Source organism: Rattus norvegicus, chromosome 20 (genome assembly GCF_021556685.1).
Source record: "Rattus norvegicus strain SHRSP/BbbUtx chromosome 20, alternate assembly SHRSP_T2T, whole genome shotgun sequence".
In the NCBI taxonomy this organism is placed as follows: Eukaryota; Metazoa; Chordata; class Mammalia; order Rodentia; family Muridae; genus Rattus; species Rattus norvegicus.
In genome coordinates this window covers 57727818-57750433 of record NC_141553.1, presented here as the reverse complement: position 1 = coordinate 57750433, position 22616 = coordinate 57727818, and the positions used below count along the sequence as shown (strand labels likewise).

At 44.2% G+C, this 22616-nt stretch overlaps 2 long non-coding RNA genes and 2 pseudogenes across 3 annotated transcripts; all 4 read left to right on the top strand.

Annotated features, from left to right (window-relative positions):
• Positions 1 to 86: 86 nt before the first annotated feature.
• LOC147998759 (uncharacterized) lies at positions 87 to 3900 on the top strand. The gene is made up of 2 exons (XR_015645980.1): positions 87 to 723; positions 1814 to 3900. It is a non-coding gene; the product is annotated as an uncharacterized LOC147998759 (long non-coding RNA).
• A 3116-nt stretch (positions 3901 to 7016) lies between these two features.
• On the top strand, positions 7017 to 12044 carry LOC102556677 (uncharacterized). Of its 2 annotated transcripts, none has more exons than XR_015645978.1 (3): positions 7017 to 7119; positions 9962 to 10040; positions 11811 to 12044. It is a non-coding gene; the product is annotated as an uncharacterized LOC102556677 (long non-coding RNA). The 2 variants fall into 2 exon arrangements; XR_015645979.1 differs by lacking the exon at positions 7017 to 7119 and adding an exon at positions 7914 to 8783 and having other exon boundaries at positions 11811 to 12017.
• LOC147998758 (5.8S ribosomal RNA) lies at positions 10086 to 10230 on the top strand (annotated as a pseudogene).
• Positions 12045 to 14158: 2114 nt separating the features above from the next.
• Positions 14159 to 14959, top strand: LOC147998757 (vinculin pseudogene; annotated as a pseudogene).
• Positions 14960 to 22616: the final 7657 nt, after the last annotated feature.

Genomic DNA, 22616 nt, shown 5'->3' with positions numbered 1-22616 from the left:
ATGCAATGCGCGGCCCACAGGAAGCTCGGGGAGGAGGAGGAGCACAGTGCGGGGGCTTCCGCCCTTAGCAGGGAACGGAAAGGTCCACAGCAGGGGCTGGGGAAGCAGAGCTCAGAGCAGAGGCTGCCGGGGCCGCCGTTCAGAGCCTGCCCCATAACGGCCAGCAACAGTGGATAAGGTGTGTTCCTCGTGCTCGGGTCCGAGAGCAGAAGCCGCACTTCTTTCTCTTGTTTCGGCAATGGACGGCGAGGCGACACGAGTCAGCACAGCTTTTCTCGGAGATGAGATTTCTCTGCACGGCTGAAGATCCATCTGAGGACTAACATGGCTTCCCGGGGGGTGGGGGTGGGGAGTCCCTCCACCGGATTAAAGATTTAAAGTCTCCTTAACGTGGACTCAGCTCTGGCTGATGCGCGGTTAGGTCCGGACCCCATGCTACGCTCTGGGCAATTTAAATAGGGGCAGAAGCCATGTCTTATGCTAAGGATGCCCTGGGCTATCTCAGGGAAAGACTCTTGTTTTACACAGGGAAAACGGGGACACGGGATACTCCCACGACACCAGACACTGGCAGAGCCATCACACAATAGACGGGGAGGAGTCTCGGTGATGGTGCGGCGCTGGGAGACACAACTCTCGTCAACAACATAGGCGACCACAGAAGCTTTCCAGTTTCATGAGGTCCCATTCATCAGTTCTTGATCTTAGAGCCCCTGGAGTTCTGTATGTGAAATTTCCCCTGAGCCAATGAGTTCAAGGCTCTTTCCCACTTCCTCTTCTGTTAGATTCAGTGTATCTGGTTTTCTGTTGAGGTCCTTGATCCACTTGGACCTCAGCTTTGTGCAAGGTGACAAATATGGGTCTATTTTCATTTTTCTGCACAGAGACAGCCAGTTAGACAAATACCATTTATTGAAGATGCTTTTTTCCCCCGTTGTATATTTTTGGCTTCTGTGTCAGAGATCAAGTGCGTGTGTGTGGTTTTATTTCTAGGTTTTCAAATCTATTTCATGGATCCACCTGCCTGTCTTTGCACCAATACCATGCAGTTTTTATCACTATTGCTCTGTAGTAGAGCTTGAGGTCAGGAATGGTGATTCCCCCCTGCTTTTCTTTTATTGTTAAGAGTTGTTTTTGCTATTCTGGGTTTTTTACAATTCCAGATAAATTTGAGAATTGTTCTTTCCATGACTTTGAAGAATTTTGTTGGGATTTGATGGGGATTGCAATGAATCTCTAGATTGCTTTTGGTAGAATGACCATTTTTACTATGTTAATTCTGCCAATCCATGAGCATGGGAGATCTCTCCATTTTCTGAGATCTTCTTTGATTTCTTTCTTGAGAGACTTGAAGTTCTTAACATAAAGATCATTCATTTGTTTGGTTAGAGTTACACCAAGGTATTTTATATTATCTGTGGCTGTTGTGAGGGGAGTCATTTCTCTAATTTCATTCTCAGCCTATTTATCATTTCTATAAAGGAAAGCTAGTGATTTATTTGAATTAATTTTATATTGGGCCACTTTGCTGAAGTTGTTTATCAGCTGAAGAAGTTCTCTGGTATAATTTTTGGTGTCGCTTATGTATGACTATCATGTCATCTGCAAATAGTGATACCTTTATTTCTTTGCCAATTCGTATCCCTTCGATATCTTTTGTTGTCTTGTTCTAGCTAGCACTTTGAGTACTATACTGATTAGATATGGAAGAGTGAGTATCCTTGTCAGATTTTAGTAGGATTGCTTCAAGTATCTCTCCATTTAATTTGATATTGGCTGTTGATTTGCAGTAAATTGCTTTTATTATGTTTAGGTATGGAACTTGAATTCCTGATCTCTCCAATACTGTTAACGCAAAGGAGTGTTGAATTTTCATCAAATGCTTTTTCTGCATCTAAGGAGATTATCATGTGATTTTTTTCTTTGTGTTTGTTCACATGGATGATTATGTTGGTGGGTTTTCATATATTGAAGCAAAGAACCTGAAAATGTCTTCAACAAAATAATAGAAGACAACTTCTCCAACCTAAAGAAAGAAATGGCCACAAAGGTTAAAGAGGCCTACAAAACATTAAACAAATGGTTCCAGAAAAGAAAATATTCCTGTCACATAATAGTTAAAACACTAAACATACAGAATAAAGAAAGAGTATTAAAAGTTACAAAGGAAAAGAAACATAAAAAGACAGACATACCAGAATTACACCAAACTTCTCAACAGAGACTATGAAAGCCAAGAGAACCTGGTCAGAGGTCAGGCCGACTCTAAGAGAACACAAATGCCAGCCCAGGCTACTATATCCAGCAAAACTCTTTATCAACATAGATGGAGAAAGCAAAATATTCCAGGACAAAACCAAATTCAAACAGCATCTGTCTACCAAAACAGCCCTGCAGAGTATGCTAGAAGGAAATCTCCAACACAAGGAAGGTACCTACACCAAAGAGAAGGCAATGTATTAAGCATCTCACAACAAAGCCAAAGGACAGGATAACGAGAACATAAAGCTTCATACAAAAGCAAATATAACAGGAACCAACAGTAACCGGTCTTTAATGTCTATCAACATTAATGGACTGAACTTACGTATAAAAAGGCAAAAGCTGACTGGATATGCAAACAAGATCCATCATTGAGCTGCATGCAAGAAACATACCTCACTACACAGATAGTCACTATCTCAGAGTAAAATGATGGGAAAAGCTCTTCCAAGTAAATGGTCCCAAGAAAAAAGCTAGAGTCGCCATCCTAATATCCAGTAAAATAAACTCTCAGCCACAAGTTATCGTACATGATGAGGAAGGACACTTCATATTCATCAAAGGGAAAAGTCTACCAAAAGAAAGTCTCAATTCTGAACAGCTGCGCCCCAAATGCAAGGGCACCCAAATTCATAAAAGAAACTTCACTAAAGCTCAAAAACACATTGAGCCCCACACAATATTAGTGGGAGACATCAACGTCCCACTCTCACCAATGGACAGACATGTCATTGAAACAGAAATTTAACAGAGACACAGTGAAACAAATACAGGTTATGAACCAAGTGGATTTAACAGATATCTATAGAACATTTCACCCTAAAACAAAAGAATACACCTCCTCAGCACCTCATGGTACCTTCTCCAAAATTGATCAAATAATTGATCACAAAACAACCCTCACAAGAAGGCTGAAATAATCCCTTGCATCCTATCAGACCACCATGGCCTAGGGCTGGTCTTTAATAACAGCAAGAGCAACAGAAAACCCACAAACATTTAGAGACTGAACAACTCATTCAGTGATAATTTGGTGAGGGAGAAAACAAAGAAATTAAAGACTTCCTGGACTTTGATGAAAATGTTGACACATCACACCCATGCCTATGGGACACAGTGAAAGCAGTGCCAAGAGGAAAAGTCACAGCACTAAGTGCCCTGGTAAAGAATCTGGAGAGATCTCACAACTTAACAGCACCTGATAGCTCTAGAAGAAAAAGAAGGAAACTCACCTAAGAGAAGCAGATGGCAGGAAATAGTCAAATTTGGGGCTGAAATCAACCAAATAGAAACAAAGAGAACAATACAAAGAATCAGCAAAACCAAAAGCTGGTTCTTTGAAAGAGTCAACATGATAGATGAACCCATAGCCAAATTAAAGGGCCCAAAGACCATACCCAAATTAATAAAAATCAGAAATAAAAAGGGAGATATAAGAACAGAAACAGAGGAAATTAAAAAAAATTATCAGATCCTACTACAAAAGCTTATACTCAACAAGCTGGGAAATCTAGACGAAATGGATGGTTTGCTAGACAGACATCATACACCAAAGTAGACTCTAGAGCAGGTAAACTTTCTAAACAGGCCCATATCCCAAAAAGAAATAGAAGAAATCATTAAAAACCTCTGTACCTCTGCTGCCTCCATCCTTCTTCCTCAATTCATGCTGGTCCTCTGCAGGTTGGCCAGGCTCGTGCTGTGGGTGGCCCATTCTTGGGCTCTCTGTCAGGTCTGACTGGGGGTTGCCCAGGCCAACACCTGCCTGTCGGATGCCGTGGTGCATCCTCCTATGCGTGGGTTTCCTGGGTGAATCGTGAAAGGCTGAGTGCATTGGCCCTGGTGAAGTGCATGGTGTGTGCAATGTCCCTAGAATCCCAGGGCAGACGTGTGGGTGATGGAAAATACCTCTCCCTCTGAGGCACTGCATTCCAAACCAATCCACAGTTGCCCTCTCACCTCATTTGCTCCAGATGGACGGGATCTCTACTTTTTCCTTTCGCTCTCTTCCATGGAGACCAATGTACCCAAATGTCCACCCTGCACCCCCAATGTTCACTATGCAGTGTGCCCTTCTGGGACTGCAACCTCTGATCAGATGTGACAGCCCACCGAATTTAATCATATTAGTCAGCAGAAGAAAGAAACTAACCAACATTCCCTCAGTAAAGATGAGTGAACAGAGAAGAGCCCAGTACCAAATCCCCACCACAGGGCTCCAGAAATGTCACATATGGAAGCCCCAATCCCGTGACATTCAAGGGTCGCTCAAGTCCTTCTGATCAAGGCACCGACCAGTGGATTGTGCAAGTGCAGTAGTGTCCACTGACCGGATCTCCCAGGAGTCGGATTGCTTGGAAATGCAGCCTTAAGCACTGGTGAACTCCATCTAAGGCTAAATACCAGCATGAGACCGGATGGTCCAAAAGTGTCTGGGCAGTATTTCCTGCTCTCCCTTCCTCTAGACTCCTTCCCTTGTGCACCTCTCCCTTTCCCCATCTCACCTCCACCAACCCTTCTACCTCCAGTGTGGTATGGTTGGCTGCACTCTGGCGGCAGGCATGGAGTGGCGAAGGTGAGCAAGCAGAGCCTGGGCTGGGGCTTGTGTGGGACTCCCCCAAGTTGGTGTGCACAAGTCAGGTGTTTTTCTAAAAAATTATCGTGTCCCGATGAAGGTAAAAGGGCTTGCCGGGCTAAGATCCTGAGTTCTCTCCAGTCCACTGAGGGTGCAGCAGTGGCCCATTTCTTCGGCCATGCCAGGGAGGTGGAGCACATGCACATGCATTAGGACCTGAAAGATGGTGAACTATGCTGAGGAAGGGCACAACGAGAGGAAACGCTGGGGGATGTCCTTGGCAGTCTTGACGTGCAAATAGATTGTTCCACCGGTTTGACAATTCCCATGCCCAATAATTCAGTTAGATGTGATCCAATCCCACTATGGGAGGCTTCATTCGGAGACAATGAGAAAGATCAGATTATCCTCTAGAAAAATAAAATAATTATTTCCTAGCCAAAGTGAAAGCATTTAAAACAAATCACCATTAAAAACTTACTTCTGGAGATAAAATACAAATGGGAATTTTAATCATTCCATTGCTCTTTTAATTTGCTCTAACTCTTGTGTTCAATCTTCCAAAAGTGGGCCAGGCATCAGTAGTGTCAGTAAAGCCCAGAAAGTAACAACAAACCCCAGGCGGCTAAGTGTTTTTGAAAATGAGACCTGAATAATTTGGAATGGACATCCCCCTCCCTCCGGCACACCCTACTTTGACACCACGTTCCTCCAATTCTTCTTGTTCATTGCCCCACTAACTGATTTATTTATTAAATTTATTTCATGTACAGTGTCTCTGTCTGCAGACACACCAGAAGAGGGCATCAGATCTCATTACAGATGGTTGTGAGCCACCATGTGGTTGCTGGGAATTGAACTCAGGACCTCTGGAACAGCAGTCAGTGCTCATAACCACACCACCTTTCATCTAACCTGCCCCTTAGAGACAGGTCGCCCGTTTTCACCGCGCCGTCCTACTTTTTTGGGGTGCTTGAGGGGGTCGGGCCGAGTTCATCCCGCGTTCACTGTGCTCGGGCGGGAGAGCAGGGACCGTTTGTGCCACTCGGGAGAAGTGGTACCTGCACCACTGTGCGTGGGTGAGCGTCCCCCTGAGCTAGGGAGGACCCTGCGGAGAGACGGAGTGCGTGCGTGAGGAGTGGTCTGCATTGGTTTGCTTGATCGAGACCGATGTCGGGTGACACCTAGCGGTGACAAGTTTCCCCGGTTGATGACAAGGACGGGAAGCCCCTTCCTTGAGCTGGCCAGAGGTCTGGAGTCCCTTCCAGCCAGCAAACGCCTCCTTTGTCCCGGAGATGGTGTCACGTGAGGGTGCGTTCTCTCTAAGACGTGGTCCTGGGAGATCTAAGCGGGGAATGTTAGTTGCTGTGCTCACTATTGAGACAAATTACAGGGTTGGTGGCGCTGGATCAGGTCAACTTGAAGGATTAAGCCCCACCCGGGGAATTTTATTTTTTCCCTTTTTCCCTCCTTTCTCCCTGTCCCTGGAGGGCAGGGCTCTGGATTTCAGAGGCCAAGAGGATGATGTGGCCCAGGTTTCCAAGCCATTGGGGCCCAGCCTGGTCTCTCCGGAGCTTCAGAGTCTTTTTATTTAAAATTTTTCCAGGAGCCCTTTGGTCCCTCGGTCCAGGGCTCTAGATTTTTGAGACTGAGATAATGCTGTGGCGAGGACATTCTAGCATGGCCCTGTCTATCTACATCTCATGGCTGTGAGGTCAACTGACTTTTCCTTGGAGGTTCATTCTCCTGTTCATGGGGACTTTTTTGGGACACTGTACCAGGCATGACTTCCAGGTTTACCATGTGGCCTGTGAATTTCCTCCCTGTCCCGTTATTGTTTTGATCTTTGCAGTCTGTCCGATCTGTACCTGGAGGTGTGTGCTGGCACACTGTCCTGTGGTTGGTGTTATTAAAGGAACCTTAAGGCTGTTGGATTATCCGGCCACCTGTTTTCTGCCCTAGGGGCTCAGAGTGCCAGACACTACACCTGCACACACCACATACTTCTCACTTCATGTGCGCTCTCTGGGTGGCTTCTGACAACTGGGGACTGTCTATTGTTTTCGGACCTGCTTTCTCCTCGGCCATTGTCACCTGTACTGGGTGGAATTGTGGAGCCAGGGGCGGGGTGCTCCTCTGTGATCAGTTTCTGACTTTGTGGTTTTGTTTTGTTGTTGAGTACCCAAGTCTGTACAAGTCCCTGCTTGGTGTGTCCTGGTCTTTCTGCCACCTGCCTCCCGAGTGCACTGCTTTGCCCACCTCACAGAGTTGCTTTCTTGGAGGTAAGCAGGGAAGTGGTTGGGGTTTTTGTTGCTGTTGTTGTTTTCTGGCTTTGTGCCTAAAGCCTTTTTGCCAGCATTAGCAGCATGGTTCTCCACGCTTGTCCTGCAAGGTCCACCTCCCCTGCTTGATGTCACTGTGAGTTTTTCTCCTGGCAGTTTGTCCGGCTTTCTCCATTGTTCTTGGTGTGCTCGCTCGCCATGCTCACTTTCATTTCACAGCTTGCACGTTTTGTCCTCCTATGATCGCCCTTGTTGTTCAGATTGCATAGGCTGCTCTAGCTTTTGGTGGATCCATGTTGTGGCCTTAGCTGAACAAGAGCAGGAATGGACATTCATTGCGAAGATCATTCATTGTGAACGCTGGTGGCAATGGGCTCCCAGTTCACCTGTCTCTCATCCCCAGGTGACGTCTGATCTGTGCATCCCTCCCGCTCTCATCCCGGTTTTGGCAGTTCCCACATCGAGGTTATGGTGCCTGTTGTGCATGCTGTATGCTCGGGCTGTGGTGTCACCTCACCCCTTCCTCAGCTGCACTCCTATGGCTGGTAGAAAACAGAAGTCCTCCCCTCCTCGGGGTCGGGACTGATTTCTCTCGTGGGTGTGGCCTTTCCAGGAACTTCGATGGAGTTTTTTGATTCTGGAGAGGGAGCCTGAGAAGTGGCTACCACATCCAAGGAAGGCAGCAGGCATGCAAATTACCCACTCCCCAACCTGGGGAGGTAGTGATGAAAAATAACAATACAGGACTCTTTCAAGGCCCTGTAATTGGGATGAGTCCACTTTAAATCCTTTAATGAGGATCCATTGGAGGGCAAGTCTGGTGCCAGCAGCTGCAGTAATTCCAGCTCCAATAGCGTATATTAAAGTTGCTGCAGTTAAAAAGCTCGTAGTTGGATCTTGGGAGTGGGCGGGCAGTCTGCAGCGAGGCGAGTCACAGCCCGTCCCAGTCCTGCGCCCCAGATGCTCTTAGCTGAGTGTCCCTTGGGGCCCGAAGCGTTTACTTTGGGAAAAAAAAAAAAGAGTGTTCAAAGCAGGCCCGAGCCGCCTGGATACTGCAGCTAGGAATAATGGAATAGGACCTCGGATCTATTTTGTTGGTTTTCGGAACTGAGGCCATGATTAAGAGGGCCGGCTGGGGGCATTCGTATTGCGCCGCTAGAGGTGAAATTCTTGGAGCGAAAGCATTTGGCAGGAATGTTTTCATTAATCAAGAACGAAAGTCGGAGGCTTGAAGATGATCAGATACCATCATAGTTCCGACCGTAAACGATGCCGACTGGTGATGGGGCGGCATTACTCCCATGACCCGCCAGGCAGCTTCCGGGAAACCAAAGTCTTTGGGTTCGGGGAGGGGGGGGTGGGAGTATGGTTGCAAAGCTGAAACTTAAAGGAATTGACGGAAGGGAACCACCAGGAGTGGAGCCTGCGGCTTAATTTGACTCAACACGGGAAACCTCATCCGGCCTGGACACGGACAGGATTGACAGATCTTTCTCGATTCCGTGGGTGGTGGTGCATGGCCGTTCTTAGTTGGTGGAGCGATTTGTCTGGTTAATTCCGATAACGAACGAGACTCTGGCATGCTAACTAGTTATGCAACCCCCATCCCCCAACTTCTTAGAGGGACAAGTGGCATCCAGCCACCCGAGATTGAGCAATAACAGGTTTGTGACGCCCTTAGGTGTCTGGGGCTGCAGGCGCACTACACTGACTGGCTCAGCGTGTGCCTTCCCTACGCCGGCGCGGGTAACCCATTGAACCTCATTCGTGATGGGGATCTGATGGGGATCGGGGATTGCAATTATTCCCCAATAATTCCCCAGTAAGTGCGGGTCGTAAGCTTGCATTGATTAAGTCCCTGCCCTTTCGATTGGATGGTTTAGTGAGGCCCTCAGATCGGCCCCTCCCGGGTCAGCCCACGGCCCTGTCGGAGCAGGGAGAAGAGGGTAGAATTTGACTATCTGGAGGAAGTGAAATTTGTTACATGTTTATGTTTGTGAACCTGGGGTAGGATCCTAAATGAGAGACAGCAGGCATCAATTGTCATTCCCAGGTCTGCCGCCAGCAGTCCTGAGTTTGCTCTTCTCCCATTGCTGGGAGGCATGCCCAGGAATGTCATGTGAGCATTGGCATTCAGGGCAGCAAAGTAGGCCTGGTCTGGTCTGGTCTGGTCCATCCGGGCACCCATAGCAGTCCACCTGCTCTGGTGACACAGGGTGTGTGGGGCAGGCAGTGTGTTTTGGGGCAGTGTCCTGTTCACCTCTGTTCTTCGTTATCTGCCATCTTTGCCACCGCCTCCTGTCACCGCAGCTTGTTGATGTCTGAATCTTACCGGTCCAGCTTCTCTACTTGTCTTACCTCACTGGGTGGCACACGGACCTTCCTGTTTTCTGGCCGGTGTGTGCTAGTGGTTTTTCCCCACCTCCACCTCAGCTCTGGGTTACGGTGGCAGAGCATGTGGGTTGGTGCAGTGTGTTATCCAGTCCATCCCATGACACCACGCATCTGACCTCGTGTGTGCACCCTGCCCCTATTCGTGTACCTTGGCGTCACATTTCCACAGGGAGGTTAAAGACCCAGGGAGCACCAGCATTTCTACCAGAGGGGTAGAGGGGAGGGCTCTGGCTTCCTCCCAGTCCAGTTCCCTCAGACTCAAGTCCAGTGCTGCATCTGAGGCTGTGGTCTGGGTTGGGAGCCTCCCTCTTGGTGCCCTTGCCACATGTGCCTGCCTTGCATGCTTTCTGTGATCTGCTGGTGCTGGCTGTGGAGCTCTGTGTCAGTAAAACTGTTTTCTTGCTCCTGAGCCATTTTATGTTTTCTTTTTTGTTGATCTTTTGTGCAGGGAAGCTTGAGGCAAACTCTCTCTATATCCTCTCCCTCCAGAGGACAGACAGGGAACTGGGTCATCATTAGCACTTGAGGTAAGAGTTCCAGGGTGAGGTCCTGCCTGCCTCCATCTCGCTCCCAACCTAAAGATCCTTATGGCTTGTGCATTGGTTAAGAATGCAGTTAGCTGCAAGAATGAGTGTGACTTGCAGGACACATTTTTCGTCACTTCGAACACACTTGTGGCCCCAGGTTCCTCCTGGGGCTATGACTGTCTCAGTGTAGCTCTCCCATTGATCAGTCCCTCATATGTGTGCAACTGTAGGGGTTTCCTGCACATGGAAGTTTACTAGCAGGGCCTGTCCTAGGCCTTTCTTCTCCTGAACTGCAGACATGGGTGGAGCCTTTTTCCTCCTCCTGCTCTCCCAGTGTCTTCCTGCTTCTCTGCTTTATCCTGCTCACAATCATTCACATCTATTTCACCTCTGCTTCCTGAGCTGCCTGCCTCTGGATGCCTGTCCATGCCTTCTGGGAATGCATCAAACCTTGATGGAACATGGGGATGTGTTAGGCTGTGTCCTGGGTGAGGTTCTTCAGAGGCGTTCTGGGCTGCCTGGGGGGAGTCACCAAAGGCTGATCGGTTGCCTGGTTTGTCCTTGAGAAGGAGGGACACCGGAGTGCTGCAGCCATCACAGCATGCATGGAGAACACAGAGGAGAGAGAGGCGTGGCCATCTGTCTGTGACAGGGGAGTCTTTGCTCATTTGTATGACTGGTGGTGAACAAGGGAATGCTTGTCACCCCTAGCCTTTGGGGCTCTTGGAGGTTGACACTTGCCAATGCCATTCTTTTCCCTTCCTTGGTTCTCTTCGTTACTCCCCCTGGAATGTCCCCCCTCTCCCTCCAGGAGCATTGTTGAAACCACCCATACCACACAGTTAGCCAGGTCTTGGTCAGCCTGAGCATGGTGGGCGGATCACACAGTTTTCTCCTTCTTCCCAGTCAGGGAGTTGTCTGCTCTAGCACTGGTCCATTGTGGAGGTGGTGGAGGTAATAGAGGTGTCGTTGTTATTGTTGTTAGTAGTGGTCGTGGTGGTGGTTGTGGAAACAGCAGCAGTGTTTTGTTACTTTTTATTCCTATAAAGTGAAGAAATAAAATATGTGGCTAGGTCAACAGATCCCTCTGGCCTTCCTGTCTTGTCTTTATTTAATCCTCCAGTGATGGTTGTGCTATGGACTCTCTCTCTCTCTCTCTCTCTCTCTCTCTCTCTCTCTCTCTCTCACACACACACACACACCCTCAGATGGGGTGCATCATGGAGGAGGAGGCAGGCAGGCATTGAGAAACATTGGCTGAGAACTGGGAGGAAGGTGCTACTGAACCAGAGCATTTGAATATCAAGCCATAATGTTCCTTAAAATTTATAACTGTTCTAACAAAGCAATATTCAATTTATTTTCTCTTTCTACTTATTATTACTCCATAGACCATAAGGCCTTAAAGCCAGAGATCTGATTTTGGAACTAAAGGCTTGAGCCACCATAACCGACCCTGTAATCTGGAACAAAGGAAGTTGCTAGAGGCTGTGGCCAAGTGATGTGAACATTGGTGGCTATGTGTGTGTGCACTCTGAAATGATAGACTGCGTGTGTGTGTGTGTGTGTGTGTGTGTGTGTGTGTGTGTCTGTGTGTGTACTACACTCACTTCACTTCTTCCAGCCAGGGATGAGTCTCAGACTATCAGACTTTGTGGACTGTGAGCTTGCTTTGTTAGGCCCAACTTAATGGACAGATTTTAGTTTTGTTTTCTCCTGCTTGCTCACTTGTTTAACATGATTTCCATTTCTTTCCTGCATGGTTTCCAGGTTGCCCTGGGAAATCAGAAGGGAAGCCAAAATCAAAGTGTTTTTGGTAAAGCACCAGGACTACATACCAGCCCATCTGGACTCACTGCCCTTCCTCCCAGAGCAAGGATGATCCCAGCAAAGAAAGGTGCCCCTTCTTCTTGACCTACATATTACCCTAAGTACCAACCAGTCCACTACCAATGTACACTCTAAAACTGTACACTCAATAATAAAATAAAGAAAATGAATGAATATAGTTTCCAGTTATTTTTTTCAAGCTAGCTAAATTCTCCCTCGAGAGCTCTGCTCGCTTCTCCAGCACCCTCACCACTGAGAAGAGTTGGGTCTGAAGGCCTGTGTCTGTCTCTGAATTATTTTAGTATGCCAAGTGCCCACAGAGGCCACGGGAAGAAACCAGTGCTGTAAGCCATGACTCTCCAGTGCCAAGTTTTCTGCATGAAATTAGTCATGATTTCCGTGTGAACGTCTGACAACCCACTGTCCTTTGAGGTCTTTGTATTGTGACACAGACACACTCCCCATTGCTCCAACTCAGGATGTCCCTGCCTGGAGTCAACCAACTAAACAAAACAATACACTCATACCTAGGTCTCAGGAAATTTTAATGGGGTTGATAACACACGCTAACGGAAAAAGGACTTCACTCACTCTCACTCAGCCTCTTGACAGCTCAGCAATTTCAAGGCTGAATCTGGACAATATTCACATGATTTTTTATTTTTAATTAATGCCGAATGTTTAGGTAAATAAAGCTTGCACAAAAATCAAGCATCTTAAATTCTTGTCATGTCTATACCCTCGTTTTAATTTCTTTTACAACAACCATAGCTTTGGTTTTTAATAAAGCACACACACCCTACAGGACCCATACATTTCTAAGAATTACCAACCAAGTTTACCTGAGTCATAAAGGACTCAGTATTGGGAACAGCCTAGGAACAGCTACACATATTGGAAAGTATACCTAGTATTGATGATGGATTCCTGTAACCATGTAGGTGGCTCCCCTTTTTTTATCTTTGATAGTCCAACTGGGATAGAATTTCACAGTACCTAGAAGTTTGGGAGCGGTCTGATATACAGAAAAGGAACAGTTAGAATCAATAATGTTTTGCTATTTTTTGGAGGGAGGAGGGGGGCTTTTTTAAATAATAGAAATTGTATTTTTTTACACTAGATTCTGATCATAGTTTCCGATCTCTAAGCTCTCCCTAGATGTTCCCTTCCCACGGAAATCAACCCAGGCCGGCCATTATTTCCCCAGTTGAGACTTCATTAGAGAAAAGCAATATTGCCTTTACTTGTGGTTGTCAACTGGAGCTGACTTCTGTGCTTGGGATTTCAGAATTTCCTCCATTTTCTCCTTAGAGCTGTGTTTATACCTGTCGCAGGTCCTGTGTTATGAAAAAAAAAATTAAAGCAGGCGACAGTTGCCTGCACACAAAGAGGTTGTCCAGTACTTTTTGAAGATAGTACTCTGTAAAATTTCCATAATAAAGCAAAGTTGAATTCAAGTACACAAAGGGGACATTATAACAAATTAGGATTGCTTGCAAATATAGAAAATATTATTCTTTTCTTTTTTCTTTTTTTTTAAGCTGGTTGTGGTGGTGCTCATCTCTAATCCCTGCATTACTCATTTAATAGATTTTTTCCTCTCATTCACAGAACAGCTCTAATTTAATCATGATATTACAACTAATTAGACTTTCTTTCTTTCTTTCTTTCTTTCTTTCTTTCTTTCTTTCCTTCTTTCCTTCTTTCCTTCTTTCCTTCTTTCTGGAATCCATCTAAAAAAATGAACCGTTTTGTGAGATAAGCTTAAGGAACCTCTAGTCCATGTTAGAGCAAAGTAGGAAGGACACTCTACCCCCAAACAAATAGTAGCTTAAACAATAAAAATGGGCATCAGTTGCTCTTCCTTAGGTTCTCTGTGTTCTCATGCTCTCTTTTCTGTCTACAAACATACACATATATTTTCCACATATTATAAGTCAAAACAAGTTCTTATTTTGACTCTCATTTTATTTCAAGGGTACTCTTTAGATAAAAGAGCCTGCTTACAATTCTTTGCACGTAAACTGGATTTAAATAACTGTCATCTAGAGGAGAGCAAGCATAGAGAACAACAACAACAACAAAGACAACAACAACAACAAAGACAACAACAACAACAAAAACAAAGACAACAACAACAACAAAGACAACAACAACAAAGACAACAACAACAACAAAGACAACAACAACAAAGACAACAATAACAACAACAACAAAGACAAGACAAAGAACTCAGAAGGTGATGCATTGATCAGTTTGTGTCATTTCTTTCCTGTAGACCATGACTCAGAATCCAAAAAAAAGGGAATATTAAGAAAAATGGGCCAGTCCTGGCTCCCAGCCCTACAAATGACCATCACCATGCAGGCATCGTCAGCAACCTCATGCAGGTTGGAAAAGAATCTGTTCAGACCACTGAAGATGAGATTTTGAAGAGAGATGTGCCGCCAGCATTTGTTAAAGTTGAGAATGCTTGCACCAAGCTTGTCCAGGCAGCTCAGATGCATCAGTCAGACCCACACTCTGTTCCTGCACAGGATTATCTCATCCACAGTTCTAGGGGCTTCTTTTCTAGCTCATCTGACCTACTGTTTACCTTTGATGAGGCTGAGGTTCCTAAGATTATTAGAATTTGCAAAAGAATTTTGGAATACCTTACAGTGGTAGAGGTAGTGGAGACTGTGGAAGACTTGGTCACTTACACAAAAAATCGTGGGCCAGGAATGACTAAGATGGCCAAAATGACTGTTGAGAGACAGCAGGCATTGACTCACCGGGAATACCGAGTGATGCAGTCAACAGTGTCAAAGAGCTGCTTGCTGTTCTCATTTCAGCTATGAAGAGTTTTGTTACAACTAAAACCTCAAAAAAACCAAGGAATAGAAAAGGCTCTGAAAAATCGAAATTTTACTGTAGAAAAGATGAGTGCTGACGTTAACAAGATCATTTGTGGCCATAGCTTTTTCACTGATATCCTTGGGGTTTTCATAAATGTTATCATACTCTCTGTAGATAAAATGATTTACCTCTGCCTTTTTAATTCGTAAACCTTTATATTAGTATCAACAAAAGCATATATGATAGAATAGAGCACAATGTCAACTTGAAATTCATACGAGTGACAGGACTTAAAACATCACATTTCTGCATTCTGACCAAAGCTCTGTGCTGTCTATAAGGGTGATCTCCACTTAGTAGGACTCAGTGGTCCCACTCAACAAAAAGGGAAACAGAAGGGTGGTGTGGATGTGACCTCTCCTGGACAAACATCATCAGGTGCTTGTCCTGAAGAATGTGGATACAAGGTGTGGGGTGCCACCTCGTGGAAGTAAGTATTATTGCACCTGAGCTGTGCCTTCTCCCATAGTTGACTTGGTGGGCTCCAAGTCCAAAAGTTGGAGGAGACCTGAGTCACCCACACCACAGGCACCTATCCTCTCTCAAAAAGAAATCTAATTTCAGTTTGAAAGGAAAGGGACAATTGATCTTTAGTGGGTCTCCTGCTTATCTTTCAGCCTGCCAAAACTCCAAAGGACTTTCAAACACATGAAACTGTTAGGGAATCCAGGGCACTGAATGCCATAGGGAAACTCAGGTTAGGCTCTTCTGTCTGGCCCAATGGAACACTGCTTCTACATACCCAGCTACAGGTTCTTAGTCTAGAAGCCAAGTCAGATGTCTTGAATCATCTAAGCTAATGCGATATGCACTAATAGGAACTTAATTGTTTGTGGTTGTAGGACACCAAGAAGAAACTTATTGTCATGGTGGTGGCCCACTAGTAGTCCAAGAACTCAAGAAGGAGGACAGAGATAAGTAAATATCAGGGAGCAGAAGGTTCTGGTTTATATAAATAGTTCCAGGATAACTACAAACAGAAAGAAACCTTCTGTTCCGAACTCTGATTTTCAGTAATTGATACCCAAGATGAACATGTCATTGGAGATGTGTGTCCCTTCTGGGTGCAGATTGGAAGATCACCTTTATTATGCCAAGAGAACATTCATTAGAAAATAAACTGGAGCAACAAGGCATATAAGAACAGAAGTAATGGGGTTAGAGAGATGGCTCAGTAGTTAAGTATTGACTATTCTTCTTCCCCAGACCTTGAGTTCAATTCCAAGAAGCCCAAAGCACTCTTCTGGCATGCAGGTGTACATGCAGATAGACCACTCATACATATAATAAAAAAATCTTCAATAGAAGAAAAAGACAAAATAATAAAAGCAATAATATTAAAATGCAAGGCTAATTTTTACAGACACTATTTTGAAAGTCAAAGTAGCCGACTTTATGCTACTTTTTAAAAAAGTCTGGTGAGATGACTCAGAGAATAAAGTTATTTGTTGACAAACCTGCATACCCGAGTTCAGTCTCTGGGCCCCACATGGTGGAAAAATCAACTCCTGCAAGTTATTGTCTTATGTCGAGGCATATGCATTTATACCGATCTCCAAGTAGTCAACAAACAAAGATATTTGAGAAAAGAGGTGGGACTAAGCAGTCACAGTGAGAGCTGCTTTGCTTTTTAGGTCAATGTTATCAACAGACGCCATCAAAGGATGTCAAGGAACAGTCATTTGGAGAAGGCGTTCAGCAGCATCTGGTTCTATCCAGACCTTCAAGGTCAACTCAAGGCTCATGGAAGGAGTAAGCAGGGCTCTCAGGGTGTAAGTATATAGGGGCCATGGAATACTTTCACCATAGATATCTTCCAGGATAACCTAGAATGTAAGGCACAAGTATATTTTTTGAGTACTTTTCTGTCTTGAACTCTGTACATGACTGATGCATTCAGAACCCAGACAAGGTGGTCATATCTACAGAAATTGGAGTTGTGGATGCTGTTCATCTGCCTGTTGGACTTGCATCTGATTCCCATGTTCTGAAATTTTGTTTTGGATTTTAGTTATTCTCATTAAAAGAAATTGTTTTGGTTTGCACTGGGATTCTGAATTTCTTGTGCTCTTGATCCATGGCCACTGCCATTACTTTTAGCAGGCAAGGATGGAGTCAGACTCCTTACTATCTGTATCTATATCTTCAGCAATATAACTACTAGTCTAATAAGTCATCTGGTCCCTTAAAGTATTCCTTAGTGTCCACTGCTATACCTTTCCTCAATCGCCCTTCCATAGTCAGACTACAGAACATGCGTGTTCTAATTTCTTAAGTTTCTAATTTCCAAGTGTCCTCTGAGGGAATTCCAGTGTTTCAAAAAATAATTAACAACTTTACCCATAGATGATGCTTGGAGAATAGGGAGAATTCAGTGGACACCAGTCCTCCTGTCTCCTGCTGAATTGTTTCAAGTTTTTCTCAATAAATAAAACCTAAGTAAGTGGAAAGTAAGTGTTGGGGCCACATCAACCATGTAAACCCGATCTCAGTTAAGCAAGATTAGCTTATTGAAGGCTTAATACAGGTCAGACCAGGGACGTAGTCCTGAATTGCATCTGAAATTCTGACATCAAACATTTCTCAGAGCAAACATTTTAGAAAAAAAAGTTCGAAGTTTAGAAGGCAACAGGCAAGAAGGGAGCAGTTGGCCTACTAGGCGAAGTATTATCAGCCAACCTTTCAGATGTATGGCACTGAGTGAAGAACAGGGGCTGGTGGATGGATGGCGAACAGAGGAACTTTAGTGCATTGAGATAACCGACCAAGGGTGATTCAGCCATAACTTTACTGGTTTACTGGTTATTCAGTGTAACTGAAGTAATACTCTTCACTGTCAGCTGTGGATAATTACTTCTGGGAAATGGAGTCTGAGAACTTGAACTTAATTTCACCTTATGAACAAAATGGAGACTGAATCCAAAATGGGTATAATTTTATTTAAAGGAGCAAGCCTCAACGGTAACTATGTACATGCATACACACATACATATATACATGCATGCATGCATACACAATACAATAAGCAAATAATGACAACTGAATGACATAGAGCTGCCTTTGCTGCAATGATACTCACACAGAGTTTGGATGCCGCCTACCTACCGTACCTCCATCATATGCATACACACACACACACACACACACACACACACACACACACACACACAGACACACACACACGGATATTAAAGAATCAAACAAATCAAAAGACAGTGAGCCCCATTATTTGTACATATAGATGGGCATTCTGCCACAGTTTGCAGGTGCCCTTCATTAGCTATCATGCTGCTGGAAAAAAAGACATGAAAAATTACAACTCCTGGAGATAGGGTTAGGGGTTAGGAGTGTGACTTATTTTCATCTTTCGTGAACCTGAGTGGTGGGATTACTGGTGACATGGCTAACATCCACAGTTCATGGTGCAGTACTGAGAGGAAGGCTTCAGGCAGCCACCTAGGCCAGGGCTTCTCTCTTCCCTCATAATTCAGATTCCCAGCACTTCTATCCATTGTTACTCCAAGGTATCTGTCTGTCTGTCTGTCTGTCTGTCTGTCTGTCTGTCTATCTATCTATCTATCTGTTATATCTATCTATCTATCTATCTATCTGTTATATCTATCTATCTATCTATCTATCTATCTATCTATCTATCTATCTATCTATCTATCTATCTATCTATCTGTCATGCCTGCCTACTCCAGGAAAGCCTCTGGCCTCTCTGAGGACCTGCACTTGAGTAAGAGTGAGCATACACACACATACATGTACACAATTAAAAATAGTAAGAATTAAAACTAAAGCAATCAATTTGCCTGGGATTAGCAAACAAATGACAATAAAAGCAAAGAAAAGCAGGAATTGGGATTTTATGTGGTATTGGGTCAGGAGGCTGAGCTGGGCTCTAAGGTTATATCCTCCACAGTGCATAAAAGTGGGATGTTGCCACACACACAGGAACAGAGCTAGTTCTGGTGGTTTGGGGGTGAAGTTAGGATGAGAAGAAGCCTGGTGCTGATTGCAAAGTAATTCTCTGTCTTTCTTCCCCTCCCCCATTTTTTCCTTAAGGATTTTGTTGTCATTGCTTATTTGTTTATTCTTTCGTACAAATAGTAGCATAAACAATATGAACAGGAATCTGTTGTTCTCTTCTTCAGGGTCTTTCTGTTTTTCTATTCTTTGTTTATGTTGTTGTTTTTTTCTGTCTGTAAATCCATATTCTATTTTTCCTTCTTTCCTTCCTCCCCCCCTCTCTCTTTCTTTCTTCATTTCTTCCTCACTCCAACATTTATGTTTTTTTTTTTTCATGTAAAAAATACGGATTACCTGGATCAGGAAAGCCTCCTCACAATTCTGCACATGCAAATTGGGTTCATGTTCTGGTCCTACGTGGAGGCTAGTAACTAGAACACCATTAAATGGTGCTGGTCTAACTGGCTGTCTCTGTGCAGAAAAATTGAAATAGACCCATATTTGTCACCTTGCACAAAGCTTAAGTCCAAGTGGATCAAGGACCTCAACATAAAACCTGATACACTGAATCTAATAGAAGAGAAAGTGGGAAAGAGCCTTGAATTCATTGACACAGTGGGAAATTTCCTAAACAGCACTCCAATGGCTCAAGCTCTAAGATAAAGAATTGATAAATGGAACCTCATGAAACTGGAAAGCTCCTGTAAGGCAAAGGACATAGTCAGTAAGACAAATCGGCAACCTACACATTGGGAAGAAAACTTCACTAACTCCACATCTGATAGAGGGTTAATATCCAAAATATATAAAGAACTCAAGAAGCTAAGCACACACACAAAAAAACAAAACAAAAACAAAAACAAAAACCAAACAACCCAGTCAAAAACTGGGGTATAGAACTAAACAGAGAATTCACAACAGAGGAATGACTGAGAAGCATCCAAAGAAATGTTCAAAGTCCTTAGTGGTCAGAGAAATGAAAATCAAAACAACCCTGAAATTCCACCTTACACCAATCAGAATGTAAGATCAAAACCTGGGGTGACAACACATGCTGGTTAGGATGTGGAGGAAGAGGAACACTCCTCCATTGCTGGTGGGATTGCAAACTGGTACAACCACTCTGGAAATCCATTTGATTCATAACGTCTATTAGTTTCACTCTGTCTGTTTACCACTCTTGGGCATATACCTAAAAGATGCCCCATCATTCCACAGGGGCACGTGTTCCACTATACTCACAGTGGCCTTGTTTGCGATAGCCAAAAGCTGGAATCAATCCAGATGTCCCACAACAAAAGAATGGATAAAGAAAATGTGATTCACTTACACAGTGGAATCCCACTCAGCTATTAAGTGTGAGGACATCCTGAGTTTTGCAGGCAAATGGATAGAACTAGAAAATATCACCCTGAGTGAGGTAACTCAGACCCGAAAGGACATGCATAGTATGTACTAATAAGTGCATATTAGCCAAAAAATATAGTTGGGGGCAGGAAGGAGGTATAAGATGTGGAACAGTCCGAGGGTGGACCAGGAGGGGAATAAAATCTGAAGAGTAAAAAAATTAAATTAAATTAAATTAAAAAACAAAACAAAGCAAAAAAAACTAAACATGCAATAAAATAAGAGAAGGAGAAATCAAAACAGACAGGAAAACCTTTCTGGGGTTAAAGAAATAAGGAAACTGGGTGTAGCCATACATGCCTTTAATTTCGTCAGTCAGGAAGGAGACAGAGCAGGAGACAGAGCAGCTGGTGAGGTCTGATCTAGCTAGTGATTTCCAGGGCTATGTAGAGAAACCCATGTTCCAACTAAATAAGTGAATAGAAAAGCTAAATGAATAAAATTATTGGATTAGAATAAAAAAAAATCAAGCAAGAAAACAGACAAAGGAAGGTAGCGCTGTGTGCTGGGCTTACTAGGGAGGGGAGACACCCGGGGTAGAGTGTCTGAAGTTCTGGGCTCCACACGCTGTACTGCGTAAACTGGGCAGCCCCAGCTCTCAGGAGGTGGACATAAGCAGATAAGGTGCTGGTTGAATTGGGGTGGGGTGTGGGAGAAGCTGCTTCCTTGTTGCTTTCCAAAATTGCCCCTTTTCAGCTTTCTGGGGAAACTCTGTACTTCAGTTTTTAATTTGATTTAATATTATCTGCTAGCCAGATTGCCCCCCTTCCCTCTACTTTTTGGTGGGAAGAAATGACGACGATGACGATGACGAAAATGACGATGACGACGATGACGATGACGATGATGACGATGACGATGACGACGACGACGATGACGTCAATGATGATGACGATGATGGTGATGACGACGATGACGACGATGATATGACGATGATGACGACGCTGACGACAATGATGATGATGACGCTGACGACGATGATGATGACGACGACGATGATGATGACGACGATGACGCTGACGACGCTGACGATGACGACGATGATGACGACGACGACGACGACGATGATGATGATGACGATGACGACGATGTCGATGATGATGATTGTCAGAAGCCATCTAGGAGAGATTAAAAGCTAGCAGGTGATATTCTTGAGATAGTTTCACTGTGGCTTGTGAACTGTGCTGAATGAGCCCTTGGAGAAAGGTACAAATGATGATATTTTAGGATCGATTTCTGCTATTGATATGCCTTTCATGTCATTATTAAATTAAAATACAATCCCCGGGCATTAGTCCACACTATTGGGCAGATTTTCTGCAGACCAACAAAGATGTGGTTTCTTCTAGTGATGATATACAGATAAATGGATGACTTCTTAATCCTGAATGATGATCTATAAGAATCCCTACAATTATACTAGCAGTAATTAAGCCCTTTACATAAGGGCTGCAATTAGAGCCTTTTATGATATGAAAACTGCAATTAGAACTCTGCTAATCTTCATTTGTCACTGGTTTATTGCCTTTTAGCTAGAATGCAGGCATTGATACAGATTTATGATTTACGAACACCTCCCTTTGGGACTGTAAAACAATTAACCAAGGATCATAAAAGGGAAGAGATGATTTATTGTAGCTTTAAGAAAAGAAGACCGCATTTATCTATACAAAACTTCATTCTTAACTTAGACATGAGAATTATAGATTTTAACTCTCAATGAACCTGTGGAGCTAGTGACAGGAAATGAATGTCTAGTTAGATAACTAGTCTTCGTGGAAGCACATGTAAACATCTCTGTTGTAAGCTTCTTATCCCATTTATGATTTGAATTCATGTTCAATACCTACAGAGAACTGTTGAGATAGATCCCACGAGATCTACTCTCCTTTAGAAAGGTACAGAACAATAGAAACAAAGACATTAGGTAGCAGGAGAGAGCACAATGCAGAGAGAGAATTAGAAACTAAGGCAGAAGACAGAGACAGCAGAACAGTGCCAAATGTAATAAAGCATGAAAAACAGACGAAGAGAGATAAAGAAGCTGCAGAGAGAGCAAAGAGAGCAGAGAGAACAGAGAGCCGGCTTCTCCTTACCATGGCATGAAACAGGGCTCTTCTTCTTCTTCTTCTTCTTCTTCTTCTTCTTCTTCTTCTTCTTCTTCTTCTTCTTCTTCTTCTTCTTCTTCTTCTTCTTCTTCTTCTTAACTTGAGTATTTCTTATTTACATTTCGAATGTTATTCCCTTTCCCGGTTTCCGGGCCAACATCCCCCTAACCCCTCCCCCTCCCCTTCTTTATGGGTGTTCCCCTCCCCACCCTCCCCCCATTGCCGCCCTCCCCCCAATAATCACGTTCACTGGGGGTTCAGTCTTAGCAGGACCCAGGGCTTCCCCTTCCACTGGTGCTCTTACTAGGATATTCATTGCTACCTATGAGGTCAGAGTCCAGGGTCAGTCCATGTATAGTCT